The sequence below is a fragment of the Schistocerca piceifrons genome, chromosome X (assembly GCF_021461385.2).
Source record: "Schistocerca piceifrons isolate TAMUIC-IGC-003096 chromosome X, iqSchPice1.1, whole genome shotgun sequence".
In the NCBI taxonomy this organism is placed as follows: Eukaryota; Metazoa; Arthropoda; class Insecta; order Orthoptera; family Acrididae; genus Schistocerca; species Schistocerca piceifrons.
In genome coordinates, this window is record NC_060149.1 from 836700468 (window position 1) to 836714712 (window position 14245).

The following is a 14245-nucleotide window of genomic DNA, read 5'->3' on the forward strand; positions in this document are numbered from 1 at the left end:
ATAGCGTAGCATGGAGAGCTGCATCAAACCAGTTTCAGGACTGAAGACCACAACAACAACAACATTCCTGCATTAGGCATGACACTAGATGCTGGTTTGAATTGTGAACAATCAACTAAAGGTGCAGCCAACATCTGAATATAATGAACATAGCACAGACAGGGCTGACGAACATCAGTTGAATGATGGTAAACAGTAATGGTACTACGTGCTAGCTTCGAAAGGATTTTTATGTAATAGAAATGGTACATTTCCATATTTTCAACGAGCACCATTAACACTTTCATATGTTTCTTACGATTATGACATTTCAAGACTGTCGTGGAGCCACTTTAAATTCTTTTTTCCCCATATCATTTTGTCCCTCCTGTAACGATCCATTCATGCTCAGAGTGCTGAACACCAAATGAATTAACAGATACATGTTTGTTGTTTTTCTAAAAAACTCCTACAAGCTTCAGACTGGTAAGAAATGAAATATTTGCCAAGTTTATGCATCTGAATAAGGAAGAACGTGTAGCTCACATGGTCACCAATTACAAGGGAATCTTGAAACAACCATTATCGTCTTCTTAACCAACATTTATCATAGTATGTTTCCTTGCAATCACTTTTTGTAATTTTCTGGGTGTTTGCACAAAATCCTTCATTTGTTGTCAGGTTAACTTAGAATTTCAAAATTTCTTTTAATGCCCAATCAAAATGACGAACTAGGAAAGTTTCCAGTTTATTCCAGAGCTGATCTGCAACATTGGTTTAAAACCATCCACTGATGTCATTAGATGGTGATAGTGATGTGTTCTTGCTGTTCAAATGCATTTCTGTAACCTCACCTGACTTTGGAAGTAGGACTTTGCTGCTAACAAACGCCGTTACTGACAGTATGTTCATGGCTGACTAAAATCAAAATGATTAATCTTGTATTACATATCTCAGTGGTAATAGCCTCTACAGCTAAGCAGTGCTGCAAGACCTACCATTGTCCGATTTTAAACGGCTGTCTGTGGACACAGGACACCAGATTATTTAGACATAATTTATATATTAGAAGTAGATCTTGAGTATCCAGAAAGTGTTTTTTGAACTTTACTCTGATCTACCATCATGCCAAAAGAAATGGTACCACCACCGAACATAAACAACCGAAAATTCCAAACAAGGTAATGTCCACTTTATGAGATCAGAAGTTATGTGTCCCACTACAGAAATTTGAAGTAGTGTCTGAACAATAATCTTACTGAAAGCAAAATTAACTAGATATGTTCATTCCATCAAGCTCCCTGAATGAAATCGCATATAAATATTGCTGTTGAAAAACATACGAATCCAAAAAGAACTTTTCAAACTTTTGGTTACCTGTGTTTTTGGTGACACTATGCAGAAGTTGCGAAAAATGAGTGATGATGCTAGTGTCATGGTGGGAAGGCTGAGCTGACAGCAAGATTAACCTCGAGCATAGTGTCTTACTTAACAAAATTTTGATTGCTACTGAAATAAGTAAGCATAACATTGTTTCTGACGAATCCAAAGCTGTAATAATTTCAGTTTTCTATATTTCTTAGACGCTTCTTGTATATTTCCATTGTGGCTATATTTTGAAGACAATTGAGATGAAAAATGTTAAAAGATGTCACAAAGACAAAGTATGTATGCTGTTATTGAAAGTGACGTGCGTAGTTAGTTTGTCGTTCTGGGCTACCTTGACAATAACATTTATAATATCCCATATGTCAGTGAATAGAACATTAGGTTGCAGAAAGATTAATTATCAGGGGATATTATTACAGAATTCATAGGACTGAGAGTAAAACCATACGCTTTTGGAACTGAAACACAACGCGTAATGTGTAGGGGGAATGTGCGAACTGTTCATCACGTAAGGAATTATGCATTGACGATTACCGAATACGACTCTTAACCCTAACTTCATGAATTGAACTGGAAACCTCTCCACTGTGTCTCATGAAGTAGGCGCAAGTGACCCTGTAGGTGGTGATCCATCCGTCTGATGGGGATGTTAAGCCCGGAAACCCTCTTAGTGCTGTTCGAGAGGAGCACGCTGTATGCCGGCACTGAATTTCGCCCTCTCCCTTCTCTCATCATCATCGTAATCATCGTCACTTGCATCATCATCATCATCATCATCATCATCACCCAACACAAAGATAATACTGCCCTATACATATATACAATTCAGCCACCTACACTCCACAAATACACACACGACACAAGTCACTTATTGGGCGGAATGGAGCACATATGGGCGGAGGAAGAACACCTTTCCCGATATGGGACTGATCCTACCCTGTGAAATATTCCGAACAAGAACGCCATACGAAATTTACATTTTACCGCTCAGGACAGCGAAGGCTAAAGGAAAGGGATCGAAAACGACCGGAGATCACTGCACCTCAACCAGTTTCAAAATTCAAAGCCACTGTATGCCTAAAACTTCGGTAATAATATACAGTCATCACAGGCTGGCGGACGGAAATGTATCCAGATTAATTTCGCTTACGTCTGGAAGAAAATCCAAAAAGATTTTGGTCGTATGTAAAGTATACCAGCGGTAAGAAGCAATCAATACCTTAACTGCATGATAGCTATGGTAATGTTAATAGTGACAGGCCACTAAAGCAGTGTTACTTAATACAATATTCCAAAATTTCTTCACCAAAGAGGTCCAAGTCAATTGAATATTGACTATAAATACCGAAAAATGTGAGACCATCCACACTAGTGCTAAGAGGGACCTGTTAAATTTCCGTTGCGCGATAAATCGTGCAACCTAAAAGCTGTGAATTCTGTTAAATACTGAGGAATTACAATAACGTGTAACTTAAATTGGAACGATCACAGAGACAATGTCGTGGGAAAGCAAAGCAGAGACTGCGTTTTATTGGCAGAACGTTTAAAAAATACAGCCGGTCTACTAAAGAGACTACCCAGCTTGGCCGAACTCTTCTGGAGTATTGTTGCGTGATATGGGATCCGCATCACATAGGATTGAAGGTGGACATCGAAAAAGTTCAAATAAGGGCAGCTCATTTTGTATTATAGCTAAATAGGGAACAGAGTGTCACGGATATGATACGCAAGGTGGGGTGGTAATCATTAAAACAAAGGCGCTTTTCGTTGCGGCGAGATCTTTTCACGAAATTTCAGTCACCAACTTTCTCCTCCGAATACGAAAATGTTTTGCTTTTGGCTGTCTAGCTCGACAGAAATGATCAACATAGTAACATAGGAGAAATCAGAGCGCGCACGGAGAGATTTAAGTGTTCGTTTTCTCTGCACGCTGTTCGAGAATGGAAGTGTAGAGAAACAGCTTCAAGGCCGTTCAATGAACCATCTGCCAGACACTTACAGTTGAATAGCAGAGTAGCTATTTAGATGTATATGTAGAGTTCAGTTTTCAAAGAAACTGCGTCTTTCACTTTGAAATTATTTGAAGCCATTTATTATCCAGATACACAGTTTCAGAACGCACCTCAAACTGAACATCACATTGTGGGTATTCACAAAAACTCAGTTTTGAAGACAAGGTATTCTCTGGGGTTGCGATGGTACTGCCTAAATTTAGATGGCGCATGTCGAAGACAGCAAGAAAAAATATTCAAGAGTATGAATATTTTGGGTTCTTATACGCGATAGGATGCAAGAGGTTGCGAGAAATGTACTATAAAGGAATCCATTCCACACCAGCGTGGAAACACTGCACTTAAACGCAAACAGTCATGTCAAAAGGTCTCCTTCGTATTTTATGCAGACTGCAATATATCTGCACTATATTCGTGAAGGAGTAGCGTACGAAACAGCCATTACAACCAGATTCATCTTTGTCTGCGTGATCACTGAGCCTGGAGGGTCATGACACGGCGCTTATACAGCGTAACAGCGAAGCAGATAGCTAAGAATTCAGGCATTTCCTTGTACCGTTAGGGGAACTTTCTGAAATATTCTGTTATAACTCCCCGCCACGCAAATCGAATCCCGTCTCTTCCGAATGTAAGGAAAGCACGCGAACGCCATTGCTCAGTGCTGGATGCTTTGGTCGGCAGCGGCTGTGCTGCAGCATCCGCACGCGAGCGCTTCCAGCTCTTTGATGCTCCATTATCCATGACTACCTCCGCCTCCGTGGCCACCATTAACCTCTGTTGTATGCTACTTAAGTGAACGCCGTGGGGCGACAGGCTCGCTGTATAATGCTTACGTTCCAGCGAGTCATTTCCTTCGATCCGTTTCTGTTGGCTAACGCAGATTGCACTTTCCCGTGTACTTCCGTAATGAGCTGTTTTACGTAGCCCTTTCGTTCCAGGCAGTGAAGAATTGTTGTCGTCGTTATTCAACGAAAGCGGTAATGAATCAGCCGATCCACTTTCATTTCTATTGAATAAGATGACATTTTTGTTGAATACAATAGCGATTATCAGTAATCTATAGAACAATGAGTTCTTTTAATTAGCTCTCAGATAAGGTTAGAAGAAGAACAATGGGGTTTAGGCGATTAAAGTCAGGTGATGCTAAGGTAATTGCGAGGGGAGTTCAATAAGTAATAAGAACTCCGTCTTCAGGCCACGAGTGGCCTACCGGGACCATCCGACCGCCGTATCATCCTCAGTGGAGGATACGGTTAGGAAGGGCGTGGGGTCAGCACATCGCTTTCCCGGTCGTTATGATGGTATTCTTGACCGAAGCCGCTACTATTCGGTCGAGTAGTTCCTCAGTTGGCATAAAGGGGCTGAGTACACCCCGAAAAATGGCAACAGCGCATGGCGGCCTGGACGGTAACCCATCCAAGTGCCGACCACGCCCGACAGCGCTTAACTTCGGTGATCTCACGGGAACCGCTGTATCCACTGCGGCAAGGCCGTTGCCTGCTCAAAAAGTAATGTAAAGCATTATCTTCTGGGCCAATTCTGGTTGAAAAAATGCGGACTTTTTTGTGAGACATCGTGAAATATTGCCGCTTCAGCTCATATAGCTTCAAGAACTTGCGATAAGTAGCGGCGCTATACGTAGTCTTCAACATGTGACTGCATCCAATTATTTTTCTGCAGTCGTCTAATCGTACAGCAACTGGTCTGTCTGCCTGTTTATGCAATATACGTTACATTTATTTATCTTGATTGCCAGCTGTCGAACACTGCAACAAGCGCCGATCCTCTACAGGTCGTTCCGAAATTCGCTACAATTTTCTGGCTTCCTGACGTCTCTGTATGCAACAACATCACCTGCTGAAAGCCTCATGGAACTTTCACATTATCTGCTAGGTCATTTACGTACGTTGCGAAAACAAATGACCCTTTAACTCTCTCTCTTGGGATGGAACTGTATAGAACGTCTGTCGCAAATCAAGGAACATGTCATCAACATGATATCCGCTGCTTTCCCATATCTGCTGCTTTCTGTGTCTCGTGGACGAACAGAGCATTCTGGGTGCCACACGGTCGTTCTCTCCAGAACCCATGTTAATTTCTACAGAGCAGTTTTTCAGTGTCCTGAAATGTCAATATATATGGGCCCTAATCGTGCTCCAGAATTTTTCAACAGACCGAGGTCAAAGATATAGGCAGGCCTACAGTTTTGGGCATCTGTTAGAAAACCCTTCTTGAAAAGAGGAATGATCTGCGCTTTCTTCCAATTAACAGGAACGCTTCGCACTTCCAGTTATCTATAGTACACTGCTGCTGGGCCCTAGTCTGCATCTTTCGGCCGCTCTGCCCCACGTTATTCTGTAAGCATTTCGGAAGCGATGCCCTACAGTAATAGTGGACAGAATGGTACACGAGTGGGCCTTCGGCTCCGAAAGCGCATACCGATGATGTTTCGTTGAAAGGTTAGCACGCTGACACTTGTTGAAGGCCCATTTTTGAAATCTGCAGCTATTTGCGGAATGGTAGCACTTCTGTCACGTTGAACGATTCTCTTCAGTCGTAGTTGGTCCCGTTTTTGCAGGATCTTTTTCTAGCCGCAGCGATATCGGAGATCTGATGTTTTACCGGATTCCTGATATTCACGGTACACTTGTGGAATGGTCGTACGGGAAAACGTCCACCTCATCGCTACCTCGGAGTTGCTGTGTACCAGCGCTTGTGCGCCGACTGTAGCACCACGTTCAAACTCACTTCAATCTTGATAACCCGTCATTTTAGCAGCAGTAACCGATCTATCAACTGCTCCAGACACTTGTTGTCTCGTATATGCGTTGCCGACCGCAGCGCCGTATTCTGCCAGTTTACATATTCCTGTATTTGAATACACATGCCTATATCAGTTCAAAATGTTCAAATGTGTGTGAATTTCTAAGGGACCAAACTGCTGAAGTCATCGGTCCCTAGACTTACACACTACTTAAGCTAGCTTAAACTATGTTATGCTAAGAACAACACACACACACACACACACACACACACACACACACACCCATGCCCGGGGGAGGACTCGAACATCCGGCGGGAGGGGCCGCGCAATTCGTGACATGGCGCCCCTATATCAGTTTCTTTGGCGCTTCGGTGTAATTCTGTCAGAGAGAGCAAAGGACTTGGATAGCAGTTGAACGGAATGGATAGCGTCTGGAAAGGAGGATATGAGATGAATATCAATAAAAGTAAAAGAAGGGTGGTGAAATGTAGTCGAATTAAATCAGGTGATGCTCAGGGAGTCACCTTCGGAAATGATACACCGAAACTCATATACGAGTTTTGCCACAAATATTGATGGCCGAATGAGAGAGGATATAAAATGTAGACTAGCAATGGTAGGAAAATGTTTCTGAAGAAGAGAAATTTGTTAACATGAAATATAGATTTGAATGTATGAAGTCTTTTCTGAAGGTATTTGTCTGGGGTGTAACCTTCTATGGAAGTGAAACTTGGATGAAAAATGGTTCAAACAGCAAGAGAACAGAAATCTTTTAAAACGTTTGAAATGTGGTGCTAGAGAGAACGCTGAAGATTAGATGGACAGATCGTGTAACTAATGAGGATGTACTGAACAGAAGCAGGAAGAAATGAAATTTGTGGTACAGCTTGAATAAAAGAAGGGTTCGGTTGATAAGACACGTTCTGCAACATCAAGGAACCATCAGTTTAATATTGGTGGAAAGAGTGTGTGTTTGTGGGTGGGCGGGTGGGTGGGCGGGGGGGTTAAAAATTGTAGAGAATGGCCAAGAGATGAATACAGCAAACAGGTTCAAATGGGTGTTGGTGGCAGAAGTTACTCGGATGACGAGGCATGCACGGGATGGAGTGGCATGGAGAGCTGCGTCATACCAGTCTTCTGACCGAAGATGACGATGACGATAACGATGACTAAGACAACAACAAGAACAGCAACTAAACGTGTAATGATAAACTGCTCATTTGTAAACCTTAGACATTAGTTCCTTTTTTCCTACTTCCGTACTCACATGGTATATTACACGTGAGAATTATTTCGGTTTCTATGCCCGATAAGATCCATTTACATGATTAAAGTCCGTCATAATCACTACGACTACCGGCAAGGAGATCCGAATTTTTCACTCAAAATCTGAACACATGCTGCGAAGTTCATCAAGGAAACATCTTCCACTACATTTCTTCACGACTATTATGGGACACATTGTACTTACACAAATGCTCTTCATTTTACAGTTTCGGATTCATTTCAGAAATTATCATGACGTCAGCTAATCAACTGAAAAGTCAAACCCCAGTTAATAGTTGGAGACAATTTTTTAAAACCTTATTTAGAATTTTCTGTCCATACCGCAACTGTACTGAATGTGTTTCACAAGCACCTAGTTTCGACTTCGACAATTATAAAATAAAACCAAAAAACTTCTATGAAACTGCTAACAGCAACATACACCGTTGTGCAAAACTTAAGGATAGCTCGATGAAGCTTGGAGTTTACATAGAAAGAAATGTCACAGTATAGTACAGAAGGTAACTCAAAGAAGTAAACAGACAAAGGGAAACGACCGTTTTGTCATAGATAATAAGTACGCTGAAGTTACTGCGATTTTTTATGGTTCCCAGGACCTTACAAAGGTTGGTGGTACGTATCTTAAGGCGCTCAATAGCGAGGTCATCAGGGTCGGTACTCAACTAATGTGGACCTATACCTTACAAAAGGTGGGGTACGATTTTTAAAAGGGTGTGTACTATGATCACCATGAACTGCAGTGCAAGCTCTGCAACGCGCTCCCATGCTGGGCACAAGGCTCATGACAACTTCTGGATGGAGTTTGCCGGAGTCACACTACTCACACCTGAGTCAAGAACTATCGGACTAGTGTGCTTCTACAACATTATCTACAAAGGCATGTATAGGCCACACATACCACCGTTATCTACTTGCATGAGTAGAAAACACAGCCGTATCGAAAATCACAATTTTTCTAAATTTAAGATAATTTCTTCAGTGTTCACTATCCTGAACGGCCTAGTCCATTGGAGGCAGGGAGTTTGCCCAAAATAAAAGCTTCTCTCAGGCTGCTGCAGATGAAGAGTTCTTCTGCATCTTTCACTTCATCACAGCCACATAGACCCTGTCTCATTGCCTTCAGTCAAATTTCACTTCTTAACGTTTGATATTCATAGTGACACTCCAGTTCTGAGTCGCTTGAGAGCCTCCCTGCCCCAGATAGGAGGAGATAACCAGTTCTGGAATTGCCTTTAGCTTTCCTGAATGCTTCGGATGTTCTGCCCCCTCTACAATTCAAAGGGTTCATTTCAGGTGAAAATGACGGTAGAATTAAAGCCTTTTCTGAGGGAAGCTCTTCCTTGTGAGGGAAGCTCAGCCATGAAGAATGAGAGTCAAGCCAAAACTCTGGATCTGATCATGAGGGATAGTCTCCTGCATTTCTTTCTTTTTTCCTGCCGCTAGTATTATTCTGACATCTGACGGTGCTATAAGTGTAAGAAGATTTTATTGACAGGAGTTGAAGTAATTTGCCATGTTCAATCATAGCAAATTCAAAGCAAAATCAAACTGATAAGAATGGAAGGTCATTGGAATCGGCAGCCAGTGAGGTATTTGTTGCTGTCTGTAAGACATTATTACTGGTAGAAACTTTGTGTTTGAGGTCTTGTTTTCAAAGCCACGTGTTTTGGAATACAACAATGGGCTAATTCATGATATTTCGATGACATATGCAATTTCCTTTTTGCTTCTCTTGTCTTTGCGCTCGTCACAAGTAATGGTCAATTTGGTAACGGAGCTCGGGTGATAAATATTATGGAGGGAGAGCAAGGATTGGCTGCAAGCAGTAAACAAGTTCAAGTGGACGTACACTGCAGTAGGGTCGTCGAGCAGATGCGCAAAACTATAGACCTATATCTCTGACGTCGATCTGTTGTAGAATTTTAGAACATGTTTTTTGCTCGCGTATCATGTCGTCTTTGGAAACCCAGAATCTACTCTGTAGGAATCAACATGGATTCCGGAAACAGCGATCGAGTGAGACCCAACTCGCTTTATTTGTTCATTAGACCCAGAAAATATTAGATACAGGCTCCCAGGTAGATGCTATTTTCCTTGGCTTCCGGAAGGCGTTCGATATAGTTCCGCACTGTCGCCTGATAAACAAAGTAAGAGCCTACGGAATATCAGACCAGCTGTGTGGCTGGACTGAAGAGTTTTTAGCAAACAGAACACAGCATGTTGTTCTCAATGGAGAGACGTCTATGGACGTTAATGTAACCTCTGGCGTGCCACAGGGGAGTGTTATGGGACCATTGCTTTTCACAATATATATATAAATGACCTAGTAGATAATATCGGAAGTTCCATGCGGCTTTTCGCGGATGATGCTGTAGTACACAGACAAGTTGCAGCATTAGAAAATTGTAGCGAAATGCAGGAAGATCTGCAGCGGATAGGCACTTGGTGCAGGGAGTGGCAACTGACCCTTAACATAGACAAATGTAATGTATTGCGAATACATAAAAAGAAGGATCCTTTATTATATGATTATATGATAGCGGAACAAACACTGGTAGCAGTGACTTCTGTAAAATATCTGGGAGTATGCGTGCGGAACGATTTGAAGTGGAATGATCATATTAAATTAATTGTTGGTAAAGCGGGTTCCAGGTTGAGATTCATTGGGAGAGTCCTTAGAAAATGTAATCCATCAACAAAGGAGGTGGCTTACAAAACACTCGTTCGACCTATACTTGAGTATTGCTCATCAGTGTGGGATCCGTACCAGATCGGGTTGACGGAGGAGATAGAGAAGATCCAAAGAAGAGCGACGCGTTTCGTCACAGGGTTATTTGGTAAGCGTTACGGAGATGTTTAGCAAACTCAAATGGCAGACTGTGCAAGAGAGGCGCTCTGCATCGCGGTGTAGCTTGCTGTCCAGGTTTCGAGAGGGTGCGTTTCTGGATGAGGTATCGAATATATTGCTTCCCCCTACTTATACCTCCCGAGGAGATCACGAATGTAAAATTAGAGAGATTCGAGCGCGCACGGAGGCTTTCCGGCAGTCGTTCTTCCCGCGAACCACACGCGTGGAACAGAAAAGGTAGGTAATGACAGTGGCACGTAAAGTGCCCTCCGCCACACACCGTTGGGTGGCTTGCGGAGTATAAATGTAGATGTAGATGTAGATGTACAGGTGAAACTGCTACTGCAGGATAGACTATCAAGGAAAGCTGTATCTAACCAATTACATACTGAAACGCACAGTAACATCTTCCCTTCAGATGTAAATCACTGCAATTAATAAGGGTTACAATATTTATATGTACTCTTAGTAATAGAGCTTTTTTAAAAGTGGAACAAGTTAGACTTTGAGTAAGCATATGTTGCTATGTAAAATATTGGAAATTTAGGTTTACAAGAAATCATTTAGGAAAATTAACACGAACGTTCATCTGCGTTGTTACGCATAAAAGCATTCAATTTTATTGTCTACAATAGAACCACTCAATGTTTCTCTTTGACAAAACGGCGACTCTTTAGGATAGCCAGATTTTTTAAAATTACTAACATCACTAAATTAGTAAACAGATATTAAATTAGCTTAAGCAAAAATTTTGCTTACCTTGATGTAATAATTTTTAAATCAGGAACAGAAATAGTTAACTGCAGTAACAAAATGACAAGAAACAATAAAAGAAACATCTATTCTCAACCTCCGCAATGCATGGAACCCCAGTAAAGACGACTAAAATGTTGTTTCCGCTTGATTAGGGTCAGAAAGCCGAAGAAAGCGTGGCTTGCAAACAGTGATTGTATTTGGGATGAGAGAAAGTGAGTGTGTAGGTCAGACAGCTCGTCCAAAATAGAGACGGAACCCACCGACATGCCAGGTAGGTGTTGGCGCGGCCGGCTCTCCGCTTGTAGGCGTGCTCTAAGAATGAGCTCCTTATCGCCCACGTTCTGTCTTGATGCTCAAAATAACAACAAGGCTGACAAAGCCAAAGCGCTATGGCAGCAGTAACCTAGTTGGCCCGTACACTAGCTCCATCCGCGACACTAGCTCCCACTTGCATTCCTCATTACATTCCTGACATCATCAATGTCAGACACGTCACGCCTGCTAAAACAAAAAAAAAAGCATCCGCATACATTAGTAATAGAGACATCACAGAAAGAAAGGTTTCATAAGTATTAAACATCTTTTTCTTTTCACCCTCCTGAAATCTTGTGTTTACTTTTCTGTCAGCTGCGACGATACCTAAACTACAGTTAACAAACGAACGAGTCACACATATCTCTCGTTCTGATCTACACTTTATTCAAAGCTAATTACCGTTGACTTCAAGGTCACAAGAGTGGACATTCGGAGAGATTTGTTTTGTGACGATGAGACATGCTTTCTTCACCTAAGACGTGAAAATTCTTTGGTAAGCGTTCTCCTCCGCGCGAAGGCGTTATTTGGAGCTCAGAATATTTATTTATAACCCACTTGTTACGCCGGTGAAAACTGTATATAAAACACTCCATTTAAAGCTCACTTAATTATTTTCTTTTTCGGCCTATTCTTAGCAATACGCCGGTATCTCATTATCTCTACGATAAAAGAGAGTTTCCTACTTCGACAGTGATGGTTTCAGGCGGGTAACAGTTGGTCGTAAGCTTGATTTGACGTAAAAGTGAGGTTTCCTCAGTAAAATTTGAAATCCAGAAGATGAATTTATAATCTAAATGCTCGTAGTGGTTTACAGAATTTCTAGACAAGACCATTTCACATGTTCCAGTCTCAAGTTGCCACGAAAAACCACCGTGACTACTACAATAACTTGATATTGATTTCATATCTGAATTTATATTTCTGTACAATTTATAGTTTCATTTAATTGCATTCCATAAAACGTCAACGACTATGCAGTCGTAGAATTGTAATCTTTTGATTATTTTGAGCAGTTTTTCTTACAGTCAGAGCTCACCGGATACATATCCATTAATAATAATTCAAGGACTGTTAGTGATTACTGCAAAATGTATTAATATTATTAACTAACAGTCGCAGTCAACAAAAAACCAATATATCTTCGAGTTATTACGTACTACTTTGAAATGAGACGACTTTCTTGCATCTGCCGTCGCAGTTGAGGACATTCTGCAATCCTATGTCGTTTCGTTAATTACAACTGCCAATTACTACTTGCCGCTTCTAATACCTGCGATAGCGCGGCGTCTCCAACTGTGTTACGTATCGCTAGTAAAAAAGTGAGATTCATCCGACGAGTGAACAGAGACGTCCAAACAATGAATTGTTGCTCATATATCGGTTTTTGACTGTTCATGTGCTAGTCTTTCTTCAAAAGGTATAAAAATTGTGTAAATGCGAATAATGATACATGTTTCCAAATGGTCCTTCCAGCCTATGGCTTGGTCAACCAATTATGTTGGTTATAAACGCTGCCGTGGCGAGTGGAAATCTTTCTGGAGTGGCAGTGCCTGGCTACTATTCAGAAGCTCTATAGGCAGGCGAGAACTTTCAAATGCACCGATCAAGGAAATACGAGGATTGGACCTTTAATAGTGGCAACTATTTATTTACAGCTCGTACAAAATAGATACGTGTTTTAGAGTTTTACTGACCTTCAAAGTAGTCACCAGCATTGTGTATAATCCGTTGCCAGCGATGTGAAAGTCGTAGGATACTCTAAGCAGTGCCAGTTGTGTTGACAGTTCGAGCGGTGCGGTCTATTGCACGACGAATTCGTAGCAGTTCTGCAACGAATGCCGTGAAGTGTTTCCTTCAGCTTAGAAATCGAGTTGAACTCACGAGGGACTAAGTCAGGGGAGTGCAGTAGGTGGTATAGCACATAACAGACCCATCAGTCAAACAAATCAGTAACAGCTTGCACTGTACGTGCTTGGGCATTGTCCTGCAGAATGAAGGTCTGGTCCTGCATGAAGTGTCATCACTTCTGTCTATATGCTGTTCATTTTTGGAACACAACCTACGACCAACTTAAAAGCTACAAGTGTAACATGTAAATCTACTTAATTAAAAGTCTTAATAAAAAAAATGGCTCTGAGCACTATGGGACTTAACATATGAGGTCATCAGTCCCCTAGAACTTAGAACTACTTAAACCTAACTAACCTAAGGACATCACACACATCCATGCCCAAGGCAGAATTAGAACCTGCGACCGTAGCAGTAGTGCGGTTACGGAACGAAGAGCCTACAACCGCTCGACCACCGCGGCCGGCTCTTAATAAAACTCTATAATACATAGTAATGTACACTATCAGATTTAATTAGTTATTCATACATACTGTAAAATCTCCAGTATCATCATAGACGTATTAATAAAACATATATGCAGCACTTGATTCTTTTAGTCAATATGCTCTGTATTTCGATATGTAATTATTGCTGTGTTATATACTCCACAGTTTTGGCCTGAAGATGACGTAGTGCAACGTCGAAACTGATTGCCCAGAAATAAACCTTTAAAACGGCGATTGGTATTGTTTTTATTGAACATTGAACAGCCGTAGTCCCATACTCCACAAGAAGATGGAGTTACATTCTTCTTTTCGTTGTTCCACTATAAACCTTCCCACAGCTACAAGGAATTTTATACGGACCATATTGATAAAGTTCTGGCCAAGTTTCAAATTGAAACAATCTTTAGACCTACCAAGAAGATTAGTGAGTGTTTAAGATCGGCGAGAGACACACGACACCGGTTAGAAACTCCAGCGGTATATAAAATTCCGTGTAGCTGAGGGAATATTTATATTGGAGCAACGAAAGGAAGGGTCAATACCTGCTTAACTGAATACA

General features: G+C 41.5%; 1 protein-coding gene and 1 pseudogene across 1 annotated transcript in view; one reads left to right on the forward strand and one right to left on the reverse strand.

The window, feature by feature from the left end:
• Nucleotides 1–14245, forward strand: part of LOC124721306 (neurogenic locus protein delta) — a 1352207-nt gene that overhangs the window by 632257 nt on the left and 705705 nt on the right. The window lies entirely within an intron of this gene.
• Nucleotides 4761–4878, reverse strand: LOC124723353 (annotated as a pseudogene).